The sequence below is a fragment of the Cryptomeria japonica genome, chromosome 8 (assembly GCF_030272615.1).
Source record: "Cryptomeria japonica chromosome 8, Sugi_1.0, whole genome shotgun sequence".
In the NCBI taxonomy this organism is placed as follows: Eukaryota; Viridiplantae; Streptophyta; class Pinopsida; order Cupressales; family Cupressaceae; genus Cryptomeria; species Cryptomeria japonica.
The window spans coordinates 35,766,243-35,788,243 of NC_081412.1; the positions used below are offsets into that span (position 1 = coordinate 35,766,243).

Sequence of the window (22,001 nt, forward strand, 5' to 3'; positions counted from 1 at the left end):
ACGGAGAGAAAGTAAAATGGTACCAACAGTACGGGGGTCGCTACATTGACGACCGATATAAGGGGGTGGGACCCGCTCCGTTAGTTGACGAGATATGGGACCTGGAATATGTAGGGGCATGTTGTGCGCAAGAATGTTATAGGAGACTCCCACATGTCTGTATGTGGTTGCACGATTCGGAGATAAAAATGAAGACTCAGAACGATCCCTCAGAAATGAAGAGGAACAATAGGGGGGATGAGGATGTTGACGAGGGATCAAACAAAAAATGGAAGGGAGACAGGACATGTGACAAGGGAAGAGCGAAGAAGAAGTATAGCACACGACCAACAAAGAGAAAACGAAGGGGGCGGAAAGATCATTCAGCAGCAGCGGTAGAAACAAAAAATTGGCCAGTGGACCCCAAAAGGCCATCTAAACGGCACAACCTGACCAAGGGATACCTTGGTAAACTAAAGGTACGAGGAATTACATTTAAAAAGCGTTGTCAAATAAAGGAAGTAAAACAACTGTTAAGATAGGGGGTATTAAAAGTTAGGGAAGGGAAATATATGGAGAGGAGAAAAAGGTCAGGGTCAGCAAGTGTAAAAAAATTAAAATGACAGGCAAAAATAAGGGAAATAAGTAAGGAAAAAATACAACTAATAAAAAGGCAATTATTTTGCAAAAAATTAATAAAGTATTTGAGCCTAACCCTAACCCTAACCCTAAAAAGAGCAAATGATTATAAAAACCCCCCAGAGGTTCATTTTTACACAACACACAGACAAGATTATACGAGTAACAATAGAAGGGGCAAGAAACAGGAAGTGAATCCAGAAGGAGGTGCAGCAAGGGAAAATCCATACGGCGTACGGATTACAACAACCAAGACTAGACGAAGTAAACCGTATGGTGTGACAAGTAACCCGTACGACGTGGCAAGTAAACCGTACGGCGTAGCAAGTGAAGCGTACGAAGCAGTCATACAAGGCTCGCCGTACTGTAAGACCGTAAGATCCACACGAGCGTACATGGAGGTGCATCCGTATGGTAGATTCGTACGACATCAGGGAAAGACGTACGGAAGGGAGGTGTCGTACAACAGACAGGACGCACAAACTAGAAATCCATACGGGAAGAGGGAGTCGTACAACAAAGACATCTAGTACTTGCACGACCGTAGGGACGGGAAAGGTACGAATGGCAAGGGAGAGAAAACGTCGTACAAAAGAAATCACGCACTGTACGGACAACGTATGGAATTAAAGACAGAGGACAGTGTGATCCGTACGGTATTCCGTACAACTGCGTTGTAGGAGGAATTCTTTGTCATCCGTACGAAGCTGAATAAAGAGTGGGCGTGCATCAGATAGGTTGTACGGACAGGAGAAGAAGGTATAAAAACCCGTCAATACGTTAGAGAAGTGACATTTGATTTAATGTTTCATACCAATTGGCAAGCCACACTGTCAGACGGTTATAATAACGACCGAGGATGGGATAGAGGCAGGAGAACAAAGCGAAGCATTTACAGTACAGCCATGACTGCCACAGAGCCGACCAATAGCAGCAAGAATGTCAGAACCAAGCCAAAGGTTCAGAAGGATTCGGAGGGAATCACGACAGAGAATGTAGCATTTGAGAGCGTGACGGGAAGCGAATGTCATACCTGGTGTGAAGAAACCCCTTCGGACCATGTAATAAAGGATTCTCTTAGGAAGGCCCAAGTAGACCACGCCATCCAAATGCCCACATTCAACATCAAGGATTTTGAGCCAGTTCTGTGTACCATGGTGTCCGGATACAACCCGCAGGAACGAGCTTCCGTCATTCAATTTCAGGGGTGCACGAAGCGAGTTTCTTTTAAACCAAAGGACTTTAGGAGGGTATTTGGTATACCCGAGAAGGGGGCATCCGCGACCAAACCAACCAAAAAACTCACCAAGGAAAAAAAGAAATGGTTGATGGATTTGGTATGCAGGGACAATCTCACAGAGGAACAGTGGAAGAGTGCCTGGTCTGACGGCAGGGGGGTGAAGCGTGCGTTTATTGCACCAAGAGAATGGAGAATGCTAATGGACCTGGTAAAAAGTCGCCTTACAGGATCCAGCCGCGCATCCGACATAGCTGTTTGGATGATAGGGCTAATGAACAGGATTAAGTGTGGGAAAGTATACAACTGGGGGCAACTCCTGGCGGAAAGAATCCATGACTTTCTCAAACTGGAACACAAGACATTCTACATGTGCCATCATGCCATCAGCCTATTCATGGACGTTGTACGCCTACAAGTACCACCAAAAATGTGGGGAACCTTCAAACTACGTGGATGGGTGGAACCGAATAAACCTACCATGTATTACTATACCCACCTGGACACTAGGTGACACTGTGCAGCCAACCAAAAAGAGAAGAAAGCTAGACGCATCCATAGAGGTCGAAGATGTCAGCAGCACAGAGGATTCTGGAGAGGAAGTAGAAGAGACTAAGGAGCAGGAAAGTGGTGATGAGGGGTTCCATATGGCAGGACACAACTGCAGAGGATGAAGGGGAAGGAGAGTCGCAACAGCAGGAAGAGGAGGATCAGCACGAATGGTTACGGGCACAATGGAAGAGTACGAGGGTAAAGTTCAAACCTTCGAAATTATCCTCGACACACTTGGTACTACAGGAAGTGCTTACGATAGCCAGCCCCATGGGAGACGTACAACCAGTACGGGTGTTGTTCCGAAAAATCAACAAAGGGGAACCACTCGCACAATGGCGAGTATCATTACCACAAATCAGCTTGGTTGTACTTGCCGTAGAAGCCACGGAGGGTACCAGTACGGTAGACCAGACAGTGGCAGGAGAGACTGTACCAAGAAAAGACATAACGACGGAGCAGGGAATTGATACGACAGACTCAAGTTCTGGTACAACAGACATTGGTACGATACCAACAGGTACTAGTACAACATCAGCAAGTACAAGTACGGTTCCATCATGTGCTGGGACATTGTGAGCATGTACTGGTACTGTTCCAGCAAGTATTGGTACGGCTTCAACAGGTACTGGTACGGCTCCAACAAGGAAGGAGGAGGCAAGGAATATATCGATGGTTAGGGATAGCCCGGAGGCATTGGCAGCAATGGAGACACTCACGGATGAAGATATAGATGCCTCACTAGATGGATGGTTGGGGCAGTTCGCACTCACTCCGCACCTTCCCCCCTCCCCCGCACTGCACAGCATGGCCATGGGGGCGCACTTGACATCGAACAGAACTATTACTATCCCAGACCAGGACGTGGGGATGTCTGTTGACCAAGATGGTTAGGGATAGCCCGGAGGCATTGGCAGCAATGGAGACACTCACGGATGAAGATATAGATGCCTCGCTAGATGGATGGTTGGGGCAGTTCGCACTCACTCTGCACCTTCCCCCCTCCCCCGCACTGCACAGCATGGCCATGGGGGTGCACTTGACATCGAACAGAACTATTACTATCACAGACCAGGACGTGGGGATGTCTGTTGACCAAGAGCATCAGGCCCCAAGAAGTGGCGGGCAGGACTAAAAGAGGAGCTATGATGGGGAAAGAGGGCGAGAAGGATCACTGGCAGGGCTCCACCTCACTCCACCAAATCCGAGTGATCCAGTAGGCTCACTCCAACGATTCCTTGGAGAGCTACAGGGGCTCTCTGATGTTGCACACGGAATGGCACAGTTGATTGGGCAGATGGAGGCCGGCAACTCCGCCAACGCTACGCAACTGTGTCACTTCATGACTACGGGGTGTGTAGATGAGTTTGCAGGCCACTTCGAGCAGCAAGGGTGGCCAGATCATAGTACACCAGAAATGGTTTAGGAATGGACTCACAACCACCTAGTGGGAGGCAGGGGCACTTTGGGCACCACCTTCCGCAGCATGGAGGGGGCCTTCCGGGATGTGCACTTGTGGATGCGGCGGCACCAGATAGAGCAGGAGGCCCAAAGGCTATATAAAACAAAACTGGAGAAGGAAGGGGAGAAGCATGCACAGTTAGCTGCAGTAGAAAGGAACCTGCAGAACGAGTTGGAAATGAACATGACTACCTATGAGGCCCGTTGCAGCATGCAGAAGGAGGTACAAGTACTGGCAGCCAAAGTGGCAGAGCTCACCTCACAGATGGAGCAAAAAGATAAGAAACTGTTGGAAGCTGCCCACATGGTAAAGAAGGCACGGGAACGACAGCTGCTGGCAGAAAAGAACCTAAGGCTTCACACCGGACAACAACCTTCTTCTTCGGCCGCTACAGGGATGCCTACTCCCTCTTCTCGGTCCTAGTTTATGTTTTGTAGTTTGGCTACTATTGTCTTAGTCGTCTAGGAGACGACTACTTTTTTGGGGGGACTAATGTTAGGGGTAAATATCTTATGTTAGTAAGAATGATAGTTATAATTGTGTTTATGTTGTGTTTATGGTTATGTTGCGTCGTCGAGAGGTTCTTGTTGGGTAGTTGGGAGTTGGTGACGGTTGATAACTCGGCCAACCGTCAGGTCTATATATTGTTTGGATGGAACCTCGGCAAGGAGATGATGTATGGATATATTCTGGATAATTCAATAAAGATATAACTCTTCTGGTCTAGTTGTTTATCATTACTACTTATGCTGTGGTATGTGAATGTTCTGTTACATGAAAAACTGGTGCGTGTGGAAAACAGTGTTAACTGTGAGTGTTACCAACCTTACATTAAGAACTAAACAACAAGGACATTGAAGGCAAAAAATGTAATATCCCTGGGGTTTAATAAACTGTTTTAACCACCTTCAGATCACTGAATAGTTAAACTTTAAACTATCATCATAATCAGTCAGCTAAGAGGCAGCAGCACTTCAGTTCACTTCAATGTGTCAATAATATGTATAAACCAAGATTGCAGATACAGAATAATGCACAGAGATAAAACAGTTTGATTCAAAAAATTCTGATATAAATATAAGATCTGAGTCTGATATAGTTCTTACAAACTTTCTGTTGTACAGCCCCTTGGATAGAATAGGTATCATTATAGTGGTCCATCTGTTCGGTGAGATTAACCTAGCTATTTATGATGCTATTATTTGCTTGAAACCCTAACCTCTCACATCTACCCAATAATCTGGCCCTCAACTCGCCTGGTGCTGGATAATTTTATGATCACTGGACTCTCGCCTTCCCGGATCTGTAGACTCCTTTCACACCAATGTCTCCTTGTACATTTGAGGCATGAAACCCTCAAACATAGGTTATTGATGATGCCTGATTTATTCTGCCATATTCCTTATTGCAGGTACCTGCCACTCCAGATTTGATTTGGTGACAAATAGCATTTCTGGGTGTGTGGTATAGGAATGCTGATTCTCTCAAACCCCTCCTGAATGTCCCTGGATTGAGTTAATTCTGGCGCATGGTGGTAGTGGGATTGATTCATAAAGATTCCTTTATAAATAGTCATTGAAATAAGTTCGCTGCTGTCCATATAGAATCCCCCCTCGCAATCCGTTATCACCAAGAGCTGTACAATAGGCGTGATGCTGCTGATGGAGGACAGTGATCCAACACAGATTGGAATGGAACCCTTTTTCTCAGCCTGAAGCTGAATGAAGGTTATAATCAGTGTCCGCAGGTGTCAATATGAAATTTGCAGTTATGAAACACTATGAATGATCAGATTTAATGAGCTAGGGGTCTCAACGTAACCTCAGTTTGCTCTATAACAGAGGTTTTCATCCTTGTTGAGCAGAAAACACCAGTTGCAACAGCAAAATGATAGGAGCTCCAGAAGTGTGCTCTCAATGGTGCCCAGGTCTGCTTAATCCTTAAATACCTAAATCTCGATGTAGGTCGCAAGGCCCAAATTGGGTTACAAGATTTTAAATTTGAAATTCAACTTTATTTTTAATATTTATTATTTATATTTTATATAAAATATTTGTTAATTAATTATATTTAAGTGGTGTTAATAAAAGCCCTTGTTAAAAGTGTGCTGGGAGGCCGACCTCAATAAGAGATGGACATGACAAAAAACATCTTTTTAGATCATCCTCTAAGATTATTTTTCAAGTAGGAGAATTGTCAGAAACAAAGGAACTACTATCGTAGCATTCTTTTCTTAAATGAGAATCACAGCATTATTGTTCCAAACTGAACAATATCGTTTTATCTCTGCAATAAAGTGTTCCAGGAATTAAACCAGTTTCGTTTAAGAATGTAGTGTCATATTTCTTGTGTGAAATTAAGCATATGACAGGAGATTCTGTGAGGAATATGGGTGTGAACGTCAGATAAATGTATGTTCAATAATTTATTTTTATTTTTATGCCAATAGAGTGTAAAATTACATCATCTCTCTATGAAGTAAGGTGATTGACTTATTATTGTATTAATATAGCACTTAGAAAATTCTCAGATACATCTGGACAATGATTTCAACCTTGCAGTTTTAGGGGAAGTCAAACTTAAAATCATTTATTAAAATTCTTAGATCTATTACCTAGACGATTTCTTGTAAAAATTAATCATCCTTGAGGTCAATTCCTATCAATGGTTTTCACAGATTAGAGATTGTAGTCGGCATAAAATGCTTATTGTTATGTTTGATAACATTTGTTATCTGCCAATGTATTAATTGTTTGTATTAAGTGGGTTGTCACTCTCTGGTAGTTAATGTGTCGGTTGGTTGACGGTTGTGTTCTTCTCGGCAACCGTCGAGTCCTTTAAATATGTTGTGTACCGCCAAGGAAGGTAGGATGGAAAAGTCAGGTCAATTGTAATCCTTGGCCGGCCATCTCTGGTCTTCTTCTCTGTAATAATTGCACGTGCAAATAAAGATATATTTTACTGCCATGTCTGGTATGCATTATCATTTGTATTATTATTTCTTGAACTTAATTTATCAGATATAGCAGCAAACATTTTGGTGTCGTTGCCTTAAAAGAAATTGGGTCAGCCTTGAGTGATTCATGTCAATAGACCCCAATAAAGGTGAGAAGAGACCATAGGGTGGTCAAGACCAAGCTATTAGGTGATTCACTGACCCTCGGTCGAAGGAAGCACAGGGACGAATCAAATCTTGGAAGTACCCAGAGTGTTGGGACGTTGGAGGTGGATGTGTAGAGGATGCGTGTGTGGCTGAGAGTGCAAGGAAAGCATCAAAACGTAGCGATTAGAACAGTCCACCTAGGTTCGGCACACTTGGAAGTACCCAGAATATTGGGGACACTAGAGGTCGACGTGTAGAGGACGCGCGCATAGTCGAGAGTGCAAGGAAAGCAATGGAACGTAGCGGTCAGAACAGTCCACCCAAGTCCGGCACAAAAAGGAGTAAGCAGGCGAGAAACCAACTCGCACAAACTTGCCCTTCATCAAGGAATCGAAAATAGGGGGGCTTGAGCCGAAGACTCCACGGAGGAGAGAGTATAGAAACGAAGGTGACCAAGGTGTGGAAGACGCAGAAGGTGGACGCATAGAGAGCTTGTGCGTGGACAAGAGTGCAAGAGAGGCAAAAGAGCGCGGGGAGCAAGATGGTCCAATCTAGTCGAACACACACAGTACCTTACAAGAGAGGAGAATGTTGCACAACCAGAATACCCAGGAGAGGCAAAAACTCTCTAAGTTCACAAAAGATGGATTAGAGAACCCTGTACGACATTGTAACACATGTATAACGATATGGGAGGCGAATGGCCAAGATGACCACAATTACTGGCTGAAGGGATTTCCCACCACCTTTTGGGGAATTGCTATTGACTGGTACACAAACCTAGATGCTAAGGACAAGGTCGGATGGAATGAACTGAAGAAGGCATTCGAAGAGGAGTTCAAACTCCTGAGGGATGACAACAAGATTGTGGCCAAAATCTATAATACCAAGCAAGGGAAAAATGAGAGTGTACGCACTTACTACCGTAGGCTCAAAGAGTTGTTAAACAAGATGGAACACCAGTCGGCCGACGGGTTGAAGAAGAGGTGGTTCACCGAGTGATTGATCCCTTTGTTGCACAAGAAGATGAAGATAGTGCTTTCGTCCTTGTATGCAAATGCTTACAATCGGGCGATGGGCATCGAAAGTGAAAACAAAACATCCTCCTGAGGGAAGAGGAAGACCGATGACGAGAGAACAAAGTTAGCAATGATGAAGAATCCAAAACTGTACAAGCCCTTCGACAAGATATGTTGAGAATGATGAAAGAATTGAAATCTAAAAAAGGAACCAATAAAGAAAGTAATCAACTATGGTGTACTGAGTGCAAAATTAAGGGGCACACGAAAGATAAGTGTCCTTAAAAGATGTTTTGTGAGATTTGTCAGGTGATGGGTCATTCAATAAAGGAGTGTCCATATAATTTGAAGACTAGAAGTACGCAAGTACTCTTCACATAGTGAGAGTCTAGCCCATCGAAACCACAAAATGTATTGCCTAGCGGCAATGGAAATCAATAAGGGCAAAACCAAATACTAGTACGACTCCAAAGGATGTCCTGTCATACAGTGTCGACAATGTAGTGAATGGAGACACTTTTCGAGAGACTGCTAGAATAAGAAAGACAACGTACAATTATTGTGCAAAGTGTGTACCCAAGAATCATGAAGATATTAACTGCCTGAAGCAAAAGGGTATTAACATAGTTGAACTACTCGCCAAGGCCCCAAAAAAAAACTCGTAAAAAATTATACTTGATGGATGTAGAATTTTTCCTAAAACTCCTTAAACCCACCACAACTTCTAATGTTTGGGACAAAAAGGATTTCTTAAAAAAAAAACTCGCCAAGGCCCGAAAAGAAAAACTCGACAAAAACTCGACCAATACTCAGCAAAAAACTCGGGAGCTTAAAAAATTGCTTAAATTTAATTAGAAATGCTTTTTTTTTGCAAAATTCAATGAGAAGATGCATCCCATGAGTCAATAAATGAGAACACAAAAGAACCAAGCTGAGTCTAGATATATTTAAACACAAAGTGGGTGCAAAATCGCATCCTCGTGAGGAATGTTGATGCCTGGAAGCAAAATAGTAAACAGTTTTTGTAGAACTAAAAGTAAATAAATATATACAATTACATCTTCCTCTTCCCAGCTCTAGTAAAAACTAGGGGAGAGGTAGAACTAGAGGGTCTAGTCCTAGAAGTTTGTTGTGGGTGTGATTGTGCCTCCTCACTCGATATGACTGGCTCAAGTTGTGGCTCGTCCTCCATCTTGGATGTAGCTCTACCTATAGCAGCACTCGGCACTGGCAATGACTCCCCATCCTCCTCAATGTCACCTAGTGTGAAACCAAATCCACCCCCCTCATCCTTCGTAGCCTGCCTCTCCAAATCATTGATGTCATCCTTTGTAAACAATGGAGGTTACTCATGCGATGTCCAATCACTGTAAGGATCCATATCATCCAAATCAATTGGACCAGCTGGTGCTTCCTCTACCTTATGCGCAACCGAAGATAATATTGCAAAAAGACAAGGTCACTGAGGCATTTTTGAGCTAACTTGCTCCTCTTCTTCGTGTGGATGGCCTCAAACGAGCTCCAATTGCGCTCACAACTGGATGAACTACAAGGCTGACATAAGATTTCTGAGGACAAATTTTTTGAGATTTTGGGTATTTCCACCCCAACTTTGCCACCAAGCATCTACAAAATAAAAGTAGGTTGAGGGTAGCACCCCTCACAAGGGCCTGAAGGTGAGAAAGAGGGATAGAGAGATAGGTCTAGATCTTTGGGGAGAGAGAAGAGAGTGAGATGGAGAGTGGTAGAGAGGGGCATAGAGGAAGAGTGATAGGGAGATAGATAGGTCTAAAATTCAGGGCAAATAAAGTGAGTGAGATAGAGAGAGCGAGAGAATACTGATAGGAGCATACTGATTACTGAAATTTGACTAAGTATGAAAATTTAAAAGATCTTCTAAAACCTAAAATTTGCATTATAAATCCTAGAGATCTGAAACCACTCTCAAACATCCTGCCAATATATACATGAAATATAACTTAAAGTATAAGAAATGTCTTTTTTGTTTTTATACTTAACTGTTATATTTCATGTATATATTCTAATGAAGAGAATGAGACTGACTTGAAAAAACAAATCGATGGAAATCAGTTTGGAAGTGTTTGGGAGTGTGTTTTTCCCCTTCTCAGCAAAATACAAGACAGAAAATGATAAAATGAAGCTCATTTTAGCCATTTTTTTGCATTTATTCACTAGCAGACAAGTTTTTTTCACTGACTCACCGAGTTAAAGTCGTAAAAACTCACCAGGGAAAAATATTCACGAGTTTTTTTAAACTTGTAGTCCATGAAGTTCATGCATGTTTACCCATTATCTATATCCGTATTTTAGGTTGTACTGTCAACTTATTCTTTACATATTTTGGTCTTAGTTTGTATTTATTTTGAATCTCTTGCCTGGAGGGACACCGTGGAGTGGTGGAAGGGGAAGGGGAAAGGGGAGAGTGGAAAGGCATAAGAAGTAGCAGAACGGAAAGGTGGGAGAAATGTCATACAAGATTAAATGAAGATAATTGTATGTATATTTTGAAATCCCTTTAGATAATTGATCTGAAATGATGAAACTGCAAGAGCTTATGATTTAGAATATTATCTATATACTGCTTTTGCATTTATCTGTAGGCTTTTGCACATATGCATTTTTTATGAACTATTATGTGGCACCCATGTTTTACACACTTTGTATATTAATATGTTGGATGTAGAGGAACAAGACGAGGCAATTCTAGCAATCACAAGAGCACAAATGAAGAAAGCGATGTATCTGGATGCTTGTGCGGAGAAGGAACGACTCCAAGAAACCAGAGCCAAAGTAGAACAAGTGTTGGCAAAGGAACGAGTAACCTCCAATGGAACTGTAGGTACGTCATTGCGGGAGTCGGAGAAGAACATAGTTCAGCACATGCTATTGACAACCATACCCATCAAGGTGGCAGACCTTTTTCAAACTATGTTGCAACTGAGAATGGCAATTGCCAACTTAGTCAGTGACAACACAGTCATCTAGAAACAATGTAAGCCACAAGAGGAGAAAATGACAGGAAAACCACCACCCGAAGGGAATGAGGCCAATGATCCAATGTTGTTGATGGTGAGTATCGGGAGGAAGACAATTGTTGTCGAGGTGGAAATGACGGGCCAAAAGTTGGCAAACACCATCGTCAACGAGGGCTCGGGAGTTGATGTGTTGTCGAAGGACACTTGGAAATGTCTGGGGAAGCTGACACTCTGGCCGCCAACCTTCCACTGGGCAGGTGTTGACCAGCACGACATCGAGATGTTGGGAACATTGTTGGCACAAAAAGTAATGATTGGGACACAACAATTTTTCTTGGACTTCGTAGTCATCTCATTGCAAAAGGTGTATGATGCACTCCTTGGGAGGGGTTGGTTGATTATGGCCAAGGCAAATCATAATTGGAAGCAGGACACTCTTGATCGAGAGTAACAGGAGGAAGTATGTCATTGACGTGAGAAATCAAGTGGTGAGTAAAGAAATGGCATCCTCCGACTCAGAGTCCGAGGGTTGAGAGTTAGGTATGGATGAAGGGAGGAAAGACATGGAACCTAACGATGAAGGGGTGCTCAAACTGGAAGATTGCTCTGAAGATGAGATGAGTTCCCTGAATGGACTATTCCACTAGCAGATGGAAGGCTATGAGGTATTTTTGCCAACATGTAATTTCCTTGAAACAACAACTCTCGGTGAAGAGCAACCCATGGAAGCATATAAAGTTATGGATGATACATTTGGTAGAACGGAGATGGAAAGTGGAAGGGAAAAGCCCACGTACGAACAAGGGAGCTTGCACAAAAGGAAATCATACGCAAGTATACTGTTAAAAAATATGGAATTGAGAGAAAAAATTAAACAAAAGGAACTGTACAAGCAAAGACAAGAACACTACGCACGAAGTACGTACAACGTACGAAGACCACAAAGATTGGCCACAAGGCTATTTTCGTACACCATATGGAAGGCAGGAAGGGGTCGTGCAAGGAGCAGATCATTCACCGTACAGGCACAACAGCGACGTACGTCATTCATCATACAGGCACAATAGCAGTGTGCGTCATCCACCGTAGGAACACATGATGTACTGGCACAACAACAGTATACGTCATTCACCGTACGGGCACAACAATTGTGTACGTCATCCACCATACAAACACATGTACAGGCACACCAACCGTTTCATTTGTACGTTGTACGAGAAGAGAAGTCCGTACAGGCTAAACCATACAAGGAGTTTTCATGGCATCTAAAGAAGTTTGTACGGTGGCAAGGAGAAACAAATCCATACAAAGAGTCTATACGAAGATTGGAGAAGCACGTGCGCTTTCAAAAGGGAGAAGATCCTTACAAGGAACAACAATTGAAGAAGTTCGTACGGCAGAAAACAAAAACCGTACATGGCAATAGTTTGCAAAAGGCCATATGGAAAGGATGGGGTAAATGTCAAACACAACACCTTGGCAAGCCGTACAATGAGGAAGGATTTAAGCCATATGAGAGTGAGCCATACGGCCAAGGAAGACTTACATCAGACAAGGGGAAGTCAGGGAAAACAAAGCAATTTCTAGTACAATGATCAATTTTGAAGTGGAGAGTACGACTTGAACATAATTTTGATATGAAATTGATGTTTTTTGGCTTCATCAGCATTGTTTTTGGCATCTTAAAAAATCACAAAAATATGTGCGCCATTGACTTTCGTGTAGTTTTGAAGGTCTTAATTTGTCATTGGCAACGGGGGCGTTGCCCCTCGACCTCAGCTATATCACAACAGGGAGCGCACCCTAGGTGCTACCCTAGGACCCCACAAGGGGTGCTACCCCTCGACTCTACAAGGGGTGTTTCTCCTTGACCTGCTGGGGGCGTTGCCCCCAAGCCCCCATTTGATTTGGCAAGTACACTACAAGTTGGGGTTGTCCAACACACGCCATTGTCTATCATTAGTCTTCCCGAATATTATTTGATGTTTACTTGTCGTCTGGAAGACGACTTTTTCTTTTGGGGGGGATGATGTAGTCGGCATAAAATGCCTATTGTTATCTTTGTAAATATTTGTTATTTGCTAATGTATTAAGTGGGTTGTCACTCTCAGGTAGTTAATGTGTCAATTGACGGTTGTGTTCTTCTCGGCAACCATTGGGTTCTTTAAATATGTTGTGTGCCGCCAAGAAAGGTAGGATAGAATAGTCGGGTCAATTGTAATCCTTGGCTGACCATCTCTGGTCTTCTTCTCTATAATAATTGCATGTGCGAATAAAGATATATTTTACTACCATGTTTGGTATGCATTATCATTTGTATTATTATTTCTTGTACTTAATTTATCAAATATATTAGCAAACAAAGATGATTTGTTATGCATACATCAAAAGTAAATATGGAACAAAAGCTAACTAAGAAGCAAAACAATGTAAAAATCAATATGGTCAATGAACTTTATAGTGTAGACGAGAAATCATAGATGTTCTGCCATCCCTTCAATACAATGTAGAAATTCTCTCTTTCACGCTTTCATGTTTTCTTATTTGGTTGCAGTTTCCTTACATAATAGAGGTGTGACAAAAGGGATAATATTGGCATTTTCCAAACCAAAGTTATGGTCATATTTTTATACATCTCATATCTGTAAACAATCTTACAAAAAACTCGGAAGGTCTTGTGCTCATATTTGTGTGTATTCTCATTCTGGTTGTTATTTACATAAGTTAGGCAAACCTATTTTTTAGCTGTAATCATATTAAATTCTAGTTGTTGCACATTTTTAAGAAGTTAGGTGTCCATAGCACTTAATAGAAATTTCACATTCACTAGTTTATGTTAAAAATAATTGTCGATCTTTAGATATTCATTGAATGTTAGAAGAATAACCTATTGGTTAAGGACGTTATATATGGAAAAAAAATTAACTTCTGTCTTTTCTCTTATAGATTATTGTCCATTAATAATTCTCTTTCAGTGACTCTTTCATTGTAGGCTGAAGATGCAGCTGAAGTATCTGGTGTCTTAACTGTCATGACATTAGGCATGTAAGATGATCAATTGGATTAGATTTGATTGACTTTTTCATATATTCTCTTATCACTTTCTAATATTTATCCACGGTAATTTTTTTCTTGCAGGTTTTATGCAGCAATTGCAAAGACAGCTTTCAAAGGTGAAAGCCAACAAAGTTTACATCATTTCTGGTAAGTATTTTTTATATTTGTAGAATTCATTTTGTTGCCATCTTCCTTTGGGTATTGCTTTTCCTGTATTTCGGATGGTTGTTTTTAGGCTAAAATTGTTTGGCAATCTTATCATAGATGAGTGTAGCCCTTCCTTTGGTATCTTAACATTAGCCGCTCATTTAGGCTTCCCTAATATAACATATTAGATGAACCATAATGATCCTATTTGAAAGGGAGCAAGGTATGCAGAAACACTTCCTATACCAATCTACATAGAGGAGATAATACATTTTTTTATCTCTTTAACAGTTACAGATAGAAGATACACAACATAAACATAAAAAAATAATACTATAAAATCGATATATATGGAAAAAAACCCTTTCAAGAGAAAAACCCCACACTCCAAAGCACAACCTAATGTATTAATCTGTAAACAATGAAGGTTGCAATACACTTGCAGAGTTACACTTTTTCAGGAGTTCACCACTTGACAAGTTTGGAGCAATCTCGGCAGAATAACAGCAGCTGCAAATCAACCCATTGAAGATCACTCCTCAAGCATCTTATTTATACAAAAATATAAGCTTTTGGGAACCTTCTAAAGGAAGGAACATGGCATGGGTGTCCAACTACACATCACACACTTTCCCATACCTTTTACATAGGACACTTGTACAATATTCCCTTACACCCCTTACAATTGTCATAACATTTGTCATAACTAACAACACTTACAACTGTAAAAGAATTTGCCCTATAATCACACTTGCAACCAATTAGGGTTAGGGTTACATCTTACCAAGTAAAATATCTTTTTAGATAATGTGATCCTAGAATAAAATAACATAAGAAACATATACACATATATAATGTATATATCCATTATTAGGGTTAGTCCATAACACATGATATTCATATAATCTATAACATTATTTCAAACACATTAGGGCGTGGGAGAAGAAGTGTGATAGGTCTGCTCAAAGCCATCCCACACTAAGCCCAACAATGGAACTTTGGCCCTCTTGGCCCTGATGGCAGACACATGGACATCCACTCAGGTTATCCTACCTAGTGGTGTGCTTGTTCCTGCTTTCGCTATTCATGCCTCATCTCCTAAGATTAATAGCCATCATTATAGAGTTGGAGAGGAGATCGTAATGGAGGTGCCTTGCTTGTCCTATCTAACCCCAAGAGCAGAGCTTTGGCCCTCTTGGCCCCGGTGGCAGGAAACATGGACATCCACTCAAGGTATCCTACCTAGATGGCAATCCTCATGATTTCCCCCTTCCTTACACCTTTCTTCCTTTCTTCCTTCTATACATGATGGGGGTTTACAAACAAATTTATTGAAGACATATGCATATAATATTATTATATATGTCAAACACATAAGGAATTACATGCTAGATAATATCTTCATATTGCATACATTAAGCACTCGTCTCATGCATACCACAAATGGAGAAGGTCATCAATGTCTGCAACATATAGAGATTCCTGACCTGATTTATGTGCTTGAATTATGAAGACCGTTCTATTCTCTTTTGCTGCTGACTATATTGGTCTTCCCTTGATAGCTTGGTCTATTTGTTGGATATTGTTCCCTCCTTATGAGGCTTGATGTTCCTTGAAATGATTGCTTGATGGTTCCTTCCATTGTGGTGGTCTACCTTCTATATCTTCATGTCTCTTTGAAGTGAGACAGCTTTTGGAAGTTTCTGTCCTTAAAGAATGGTCACAATCTTTCTTAACAAGGGTCACAACCATTCACGATTACCACCCTTTCAAAGGGTCGCAACCTTTCATTTCTGTCCTTAAAAGTTACTTCCTTACTTTCTGCCCATTCCTTTCTTCTTTCATCAATCCTTAATCCATATGCTCCATTCGTCCTTCTTCTTTCCATTCCATTCCTTGATTGATGCCTGCACTTTTCTGTATTAAACTCAAAATCAGAATTTCTATTCCTTCCCCTTCATATTAATTGCTTACTCTTTTATACCTTCATATCTCATTAAAAAGACACATCTTTTGGAAAGAGATGTCCCTTTAAAGGGGCATGTCTCCTCGTTGCTGTCTTATTATTTAAATCAGATCTGTACTTCTGATTGTAGATTAAAGATTGATGTTTCAAATGAAGTTCTCTTATCCTTTTTATACCTCATGTCTGAGGGAGTCAACTTTTCATTTAATGCCTTTTGACCATTCATTAAACTTAACTAAATTTTAATTAATTTTATTTTTGTTATTTTATATTTTAATTTTACTACTAATATTTATTATTAAAATCCTATTTCAAAATGGGGACATTACACTCCTCAAGCATCTTATTTATAGAAAAATATACGCTTTTGGGAAGCTTCTAAAGGAAGGAACATGGCATGGGCGTACAAATACACATGGCACACTTTCCCATACCTTTTACATGCCAAAGGACACTTGTACAATATTCCCTTACATTCCTTACAATTGTCATAACATTTGTCAAAACTGACAACACTTACAACTGTAAGAGAATCTGTCATAACCAACTATTAATAGCTGATTCTCTTACAACTTGTAACTTTGCTCAACTCTTCTGAAACTATCTCTCCTTGATCACGATCACATTTCAATCCTGTAACTTGGGAACTTTCCTTGGGTTGCATTTTACCTTGATGATGCCTAGTCTCGACTTCATGGTGTCCAGGCTTGTTCTTCTTGTACTTGATGCCTCTGACCATGATATCCTTGTAGCTCTGACCTGAATACCTTGCCTCAGTGTATGGGGGTAGCTTCAAGTGTATCAGAAGTCTTTCCATGTGGTTTATCTGAATGTGGAGCCCTTCACCATTGAACAATCCTTGTTGATGTTTCCTTGGGTGGACGAATCATCCTTGAAGTATTGTCCATTTGGATCTTGGATTTCTGAAGGAAATTCAAGTCCACCTCCATTGTGCAACCTTGTTGAATCCTCATCTTCATTGCTATGCCTTGGACACCTTGATATTGCTTGATTCACCCTAAATGTCTTGAATTCTTGATGTTGTAGAACTATCTCCATGTAGTGGTTGCATCCTTCAAGGTGTGAGTCCTTTCCTTGATGCTGATCTCCTAGATCTTGTGATAATCCCCTTGAATATTTGAATACTTAACATTGTCCCTCTATATTGCAATATTGATCTCCTCCTTGCATATGTAAGTGTGATCTCTCTTTTACTCCTTTAAGTCTTGGCTTCCTCATGTCGCCATGATGCAATGAAAGCTTTGAATGTATTGTGCTCCTCATGTTGCAATGCTAGCCTTTGAATGTCTTGATTCACCACCTTGTGTTGCCCTCGCTCCATACCTTGATCCTACAAAACAAACAATTCATAAATTAAAACATTAAATAACATTAAGCCTTCTCATTATACCATTCAAGTTCTTAACATAATTGGATGCCTCGTGAGCGCATTTCATAGGCACGGCTGCCTCATGAGTGCATTTCATAGGCACACATACACAAACCTGTGCGTGAATCTACCTCCTTACTTGGATCATCTTCAACCTAGGCACAAATCTAACCTAGGCTTATATAGTGGATTTGGAGTGCTTGTTTGCACAAGCATAAGTAGCATCTAGATGGGCACACTTGGTAGGTTGACTTGCATAATATAGTGCATGAGAGCATATGGAAGATTCAGGTGCACAAGAAAAGTGGCAATTAGAGGGTCACTTGCACAAACATTGGTTGTAATGGCAGGATTAGATAGCAGCCCTGCACAAAGTTATGACTTGATCGGATTCTAAGGGCTGGTTTGTACTAATGCAATGTGGAGCGCATCTGATATACATGCTCCAAGATCTGATTTTCATTCCTCCTAAATTTAATTCCTCTGATTTAAATCTCCTTTAGGTCTGATCCTAGTGTCTCAGGTTTGAGTTTTACTTCTCTAAGATCTGGTTCACATCTTCCAAGGTTTGATTTCACTGACCTAGACCTCTTATGGGTGCATATGAACCCTTTGCATGCATGGCAGGTTTGGAGTGTGGCCTCCCACAATGTGATATAAGGTGGGTTTAAGGAGTTGTTGTGCAAACCTTGCTTTGAGCGCATCTTGAAGGTAGTCATACGTAACTCAAGCTTGAGTGGACTTTAAAGGTCTATTTGCAAAAATTAAAACAGAGTCTTGCCCTGCAACATCAACCCTTAAGCTTCATTCAAATTGCCTTGGGCGCATTCTAAGCCTAGGCTTGCAATAGTGGGTTTAAGGTGTACAACTGCACAAAACAAAGCACACTCAACATGTTGGTGAGATTCAAGGGTTGGCATGCATGATTTGCTACAAGTTGAGCACATTTGGACTATGGCCTTGCACAAGCCAGATGTATGGCAGAATCTAAAGGTTATTATGCACAAGGAAAAGTGAGCCTAGAGTGATGTAATGCATAATCTTGCAAAGGCTTGTGGTTATGTTACAAGGGGGGGAGGGGGTTTCATCAAAACTTAGGCAAATTTCAAGGTCTATTTCCTTTGAGCACATTTCAACTCCTAGTTTGTACGGCGGGAATGAAGCATGCCTTTGCATAACCTAAGGTGAGGAGTGCATATACGGTGGTGGTCCTGTACAAACAAGGGCGAGCGTATTTCCAACCTTCCCCAGCATAGAATAACACATGAGTACTTCTGATGACCTAGCTTGCAAAAAGAAAAGTAGGGCAGGATTGGAGGGCTCTCTGCACAAATACAAGGAGCGCATTTGAATGAGTGCCTTGCACAACCTGATAAGCACACACCTAGCAGGTCAGCTTGCCTCCTTGCTCAACGCTTAGTCAGCTTCTTGAATTGTCATCCCTTGAGCATATGAGAGGTCTAGGCTTGCATAGCTTACCAATGTCAGTGGAGAGCATTTACCATGTGGTCCTACACAATGCTTTGCTAGAGTGCATATGAAGGACAAGATTGCACAAGCATATACACGAAATGAGGGGGTTGACCCCAAACTTAGGCAAATTTTCATGATCTCTCCCCCCTAGGTCTTTCATAGTGTAGACTTGAAATAATATGCCTATTCCACACAACATTGACAATATTAACAACCTAAACGGAACTACAAGCAAACTTGCCATATTCCTATTCCCCACAACATTGACAATATTAATAACCTAGCAACTTAGTGACATAGCAACATCCCTCAACACTCAACCCTAGACTAGCAAATGCACCTCCCTCATGAATAATGGATAGAACTACAAGACCATTGCCAAGCAAAGGCAACTAGTTAAAACACCAAAGCGAAGCAAAAAGTGGGGGTCCCCATTTGCAATAGTGTGATGTGTGAAAACAACACAACACATACTAGAGACAAGAGTAAAATATGTCTTTATTCGCACATGAAATTATTACGAAAGAAGACCAGAGACGATCAGCCAAGGATCAGAGTTGATCCAACTAGATCATACTACTTCCCTTGATGATACACAATACATTTAAAGGACTTGACGGTTGCCAAGAGGAACACAATTGTCAACCAACCGATACTTCTTACTACCTGATGCTGATAACTACCCAATGTTGACAAACACATAAACTATCAGTTAATACATAGTCAGATAACCAATATTATCTAACAATAGACATCGTACATTGACTATGAAAATTTTAAATCCATATATTCACTAAGTAAGAAATTACAGTGGGAAGCATTTCAAGCTACAAGATGATTGCTAATCAAAACATCCATCGCGGCAAGAATTTGTAGGATTATCTACCACTAAATAGTTCCCAATGCTAAATTTCGTAATGTCAGCACGGGAGCAGCCTGCAATGGAAGGAGACAGAGATGTTATCCCTGACATCATAAGTTATGATTTCCTCTCCTACCATCCAAGGTAGAAGATCTTCTGGAGAAAGTCATACTAATTTTAAGCTATCTTCCAATGTAGTTTCATGATTAAATAAATTATGATAAAATAGTGAATAGCAAAAGTGGTTTTCAATGAAAACTGTAGTTTTGATAACAATATAGTAGAAAAGGCTTTTGTAGGGTTACTTTAAAGAATAAAAATCAGTTGTGCCAAATGAACAGTCAAAACTGCATCCAACAAGGCTGCATAAGAGAATTGAATACTCAAAGTTGTAACTGCCTTATCAACATCGCTATAATTGAAACTAACTTTATACATTATAAATTGGTATATATGAAATTGGGAAAAAATGCTAACTTGATCCTTGATATTAAGAGCTTTTGTAGCTAATACAACTAGTCAAAAGCTCAATCATCTACAGCTTCATTTTTTTGATATTCGGCTTTGTTCATTGTTGATTTCTCAGATTCAAAATGACTTGTGGTCAAGTGTTACTTTGAGACATTCACTTAATGATTTTGTAAGATAAACTATTTTGTAAGCAAGAACTCTAGAAGAATTATAGTGGATTTGAATGGAGAGTTTTTTGTTGTTGTTGTTGAATAACAGTTATGTCCTTGTTGAACAGGGAAATGGTGGCCTACATAGCTAATACCATGATTTTTATCTTAAGGTTAGATTTATTTTCTAATACTGTTTTGTTTATAGTTTTCAATGATTTATTTTTTCTTTTAAGTTTTAATCTATGTTTCTATTAGCAGTTTCTGGAACTTTGTATATTAGAACAAATTTCTTATCATATGGTACATTTTTGCTTATAATTGTGCTTTCATCATAATGTTTTATATTTAAATTTCCAATTAAGTACTGTCCAAAATTGTTCTCATCGACAACCAATGCATATCAGAATTGCATTAAGGTTCATTCCACACAATCAAAATAATGTAGACATTACATTGTATTCTACTCACAAGGTAATAATGGGGTATAAAATGTTTAGAACACCAAGCAATGACATTTTGTATTTTTTTTGTCTATTATTGGAGGTGATTATTTATGTAATAATTTTACTTATTTATTTTATATCGTTTAGGAAAAGAAAGCAAATGCAGCAGAAGACATAGAGTGCCTTGTTCTAGAAATAAGAACATATACGCATTCTTTGCTAGAATTTGGGTTGGTAGGTCTAATGAAATCTAACCACCACTGCTGAAAAGGGGTTTCACTAATGATTGGTTTTAGTGGAATGCTGCCAGCTTAGTTTTCCAATGAATTGTTGATAGACTGACTTGACACTTCAGCACCCACTCCTATGCGTCATGAAATAATGTTGGCCAATGATAGTATGCTCTCAAAATCTTGAAGGCTACAATCCCTGATCAAAAATGACCACCATTTATCATCAAATCCTTTCAATAATTTGCATTATTCCTTATGCTATTCCATATGCATCTCAGGAATTTTCTCTCATATCTCATTTATACAACACATCTTTCCATGGTAAAATGTAGGGTCCTGTGCCAAGAATATATCAATTATTTCCACTTTTTCCCCAAAATCAGTCAATGGATATTATGTCAAGCAGTTTGCATAAATGTTACTGTGCTAATTTTCTGTGTTTTGCTCATTAACATGTAGCTTGTTTGCAAGATTATCATGTAACATACACAATGATTTGGAGATCATAAACCAAATAAACTTGATGTTCACATACCACTGAATTGATACACATTGGCAAACACAGCAATAATAACATTAATAAATCATCAATATTTTATATTCCAAATGATTGACGTGCTTGATGTGCCTGCTAGTCTACCATTGACTGGTCAAACATTTACTTCTGCATATTTCAGCCCTGCTGATATACCAAAATATTATTGTAATCACCTCCTTATACCTCCCACAAAATGGTACAACACTCACCAATATACTGTATTGTAGTTTTGATGTTTGAACAGCAGCTATAGATAAGCTGCGATGCTCCTTTAAAAGCTAC

General features: G+C 40.3%; 1 long non-coding RNA gene and 1 pseudogene across 1 annotated transcript in view; one reads left to right on the forward strand and one right to left on the reverse strand.

Moving 5' to 3' along the window:
• Positions 1–22,001, forward strand: part of LOC131064570 (sodium/hydrogen exchanger 8-like) — a 260,405-nt pseudogene that overhangs the window by 68,976 nt on the left and 169,428 nt on the right.
• The window catches only part of LOC131857804 (uncharacterized), an 89,045-nt gene that overhangs the window by 60,340 nt on the left and 6,704 nt on the right, over positions 1–22,001 (reverse strand). The window lies entirely within an intron of this gene.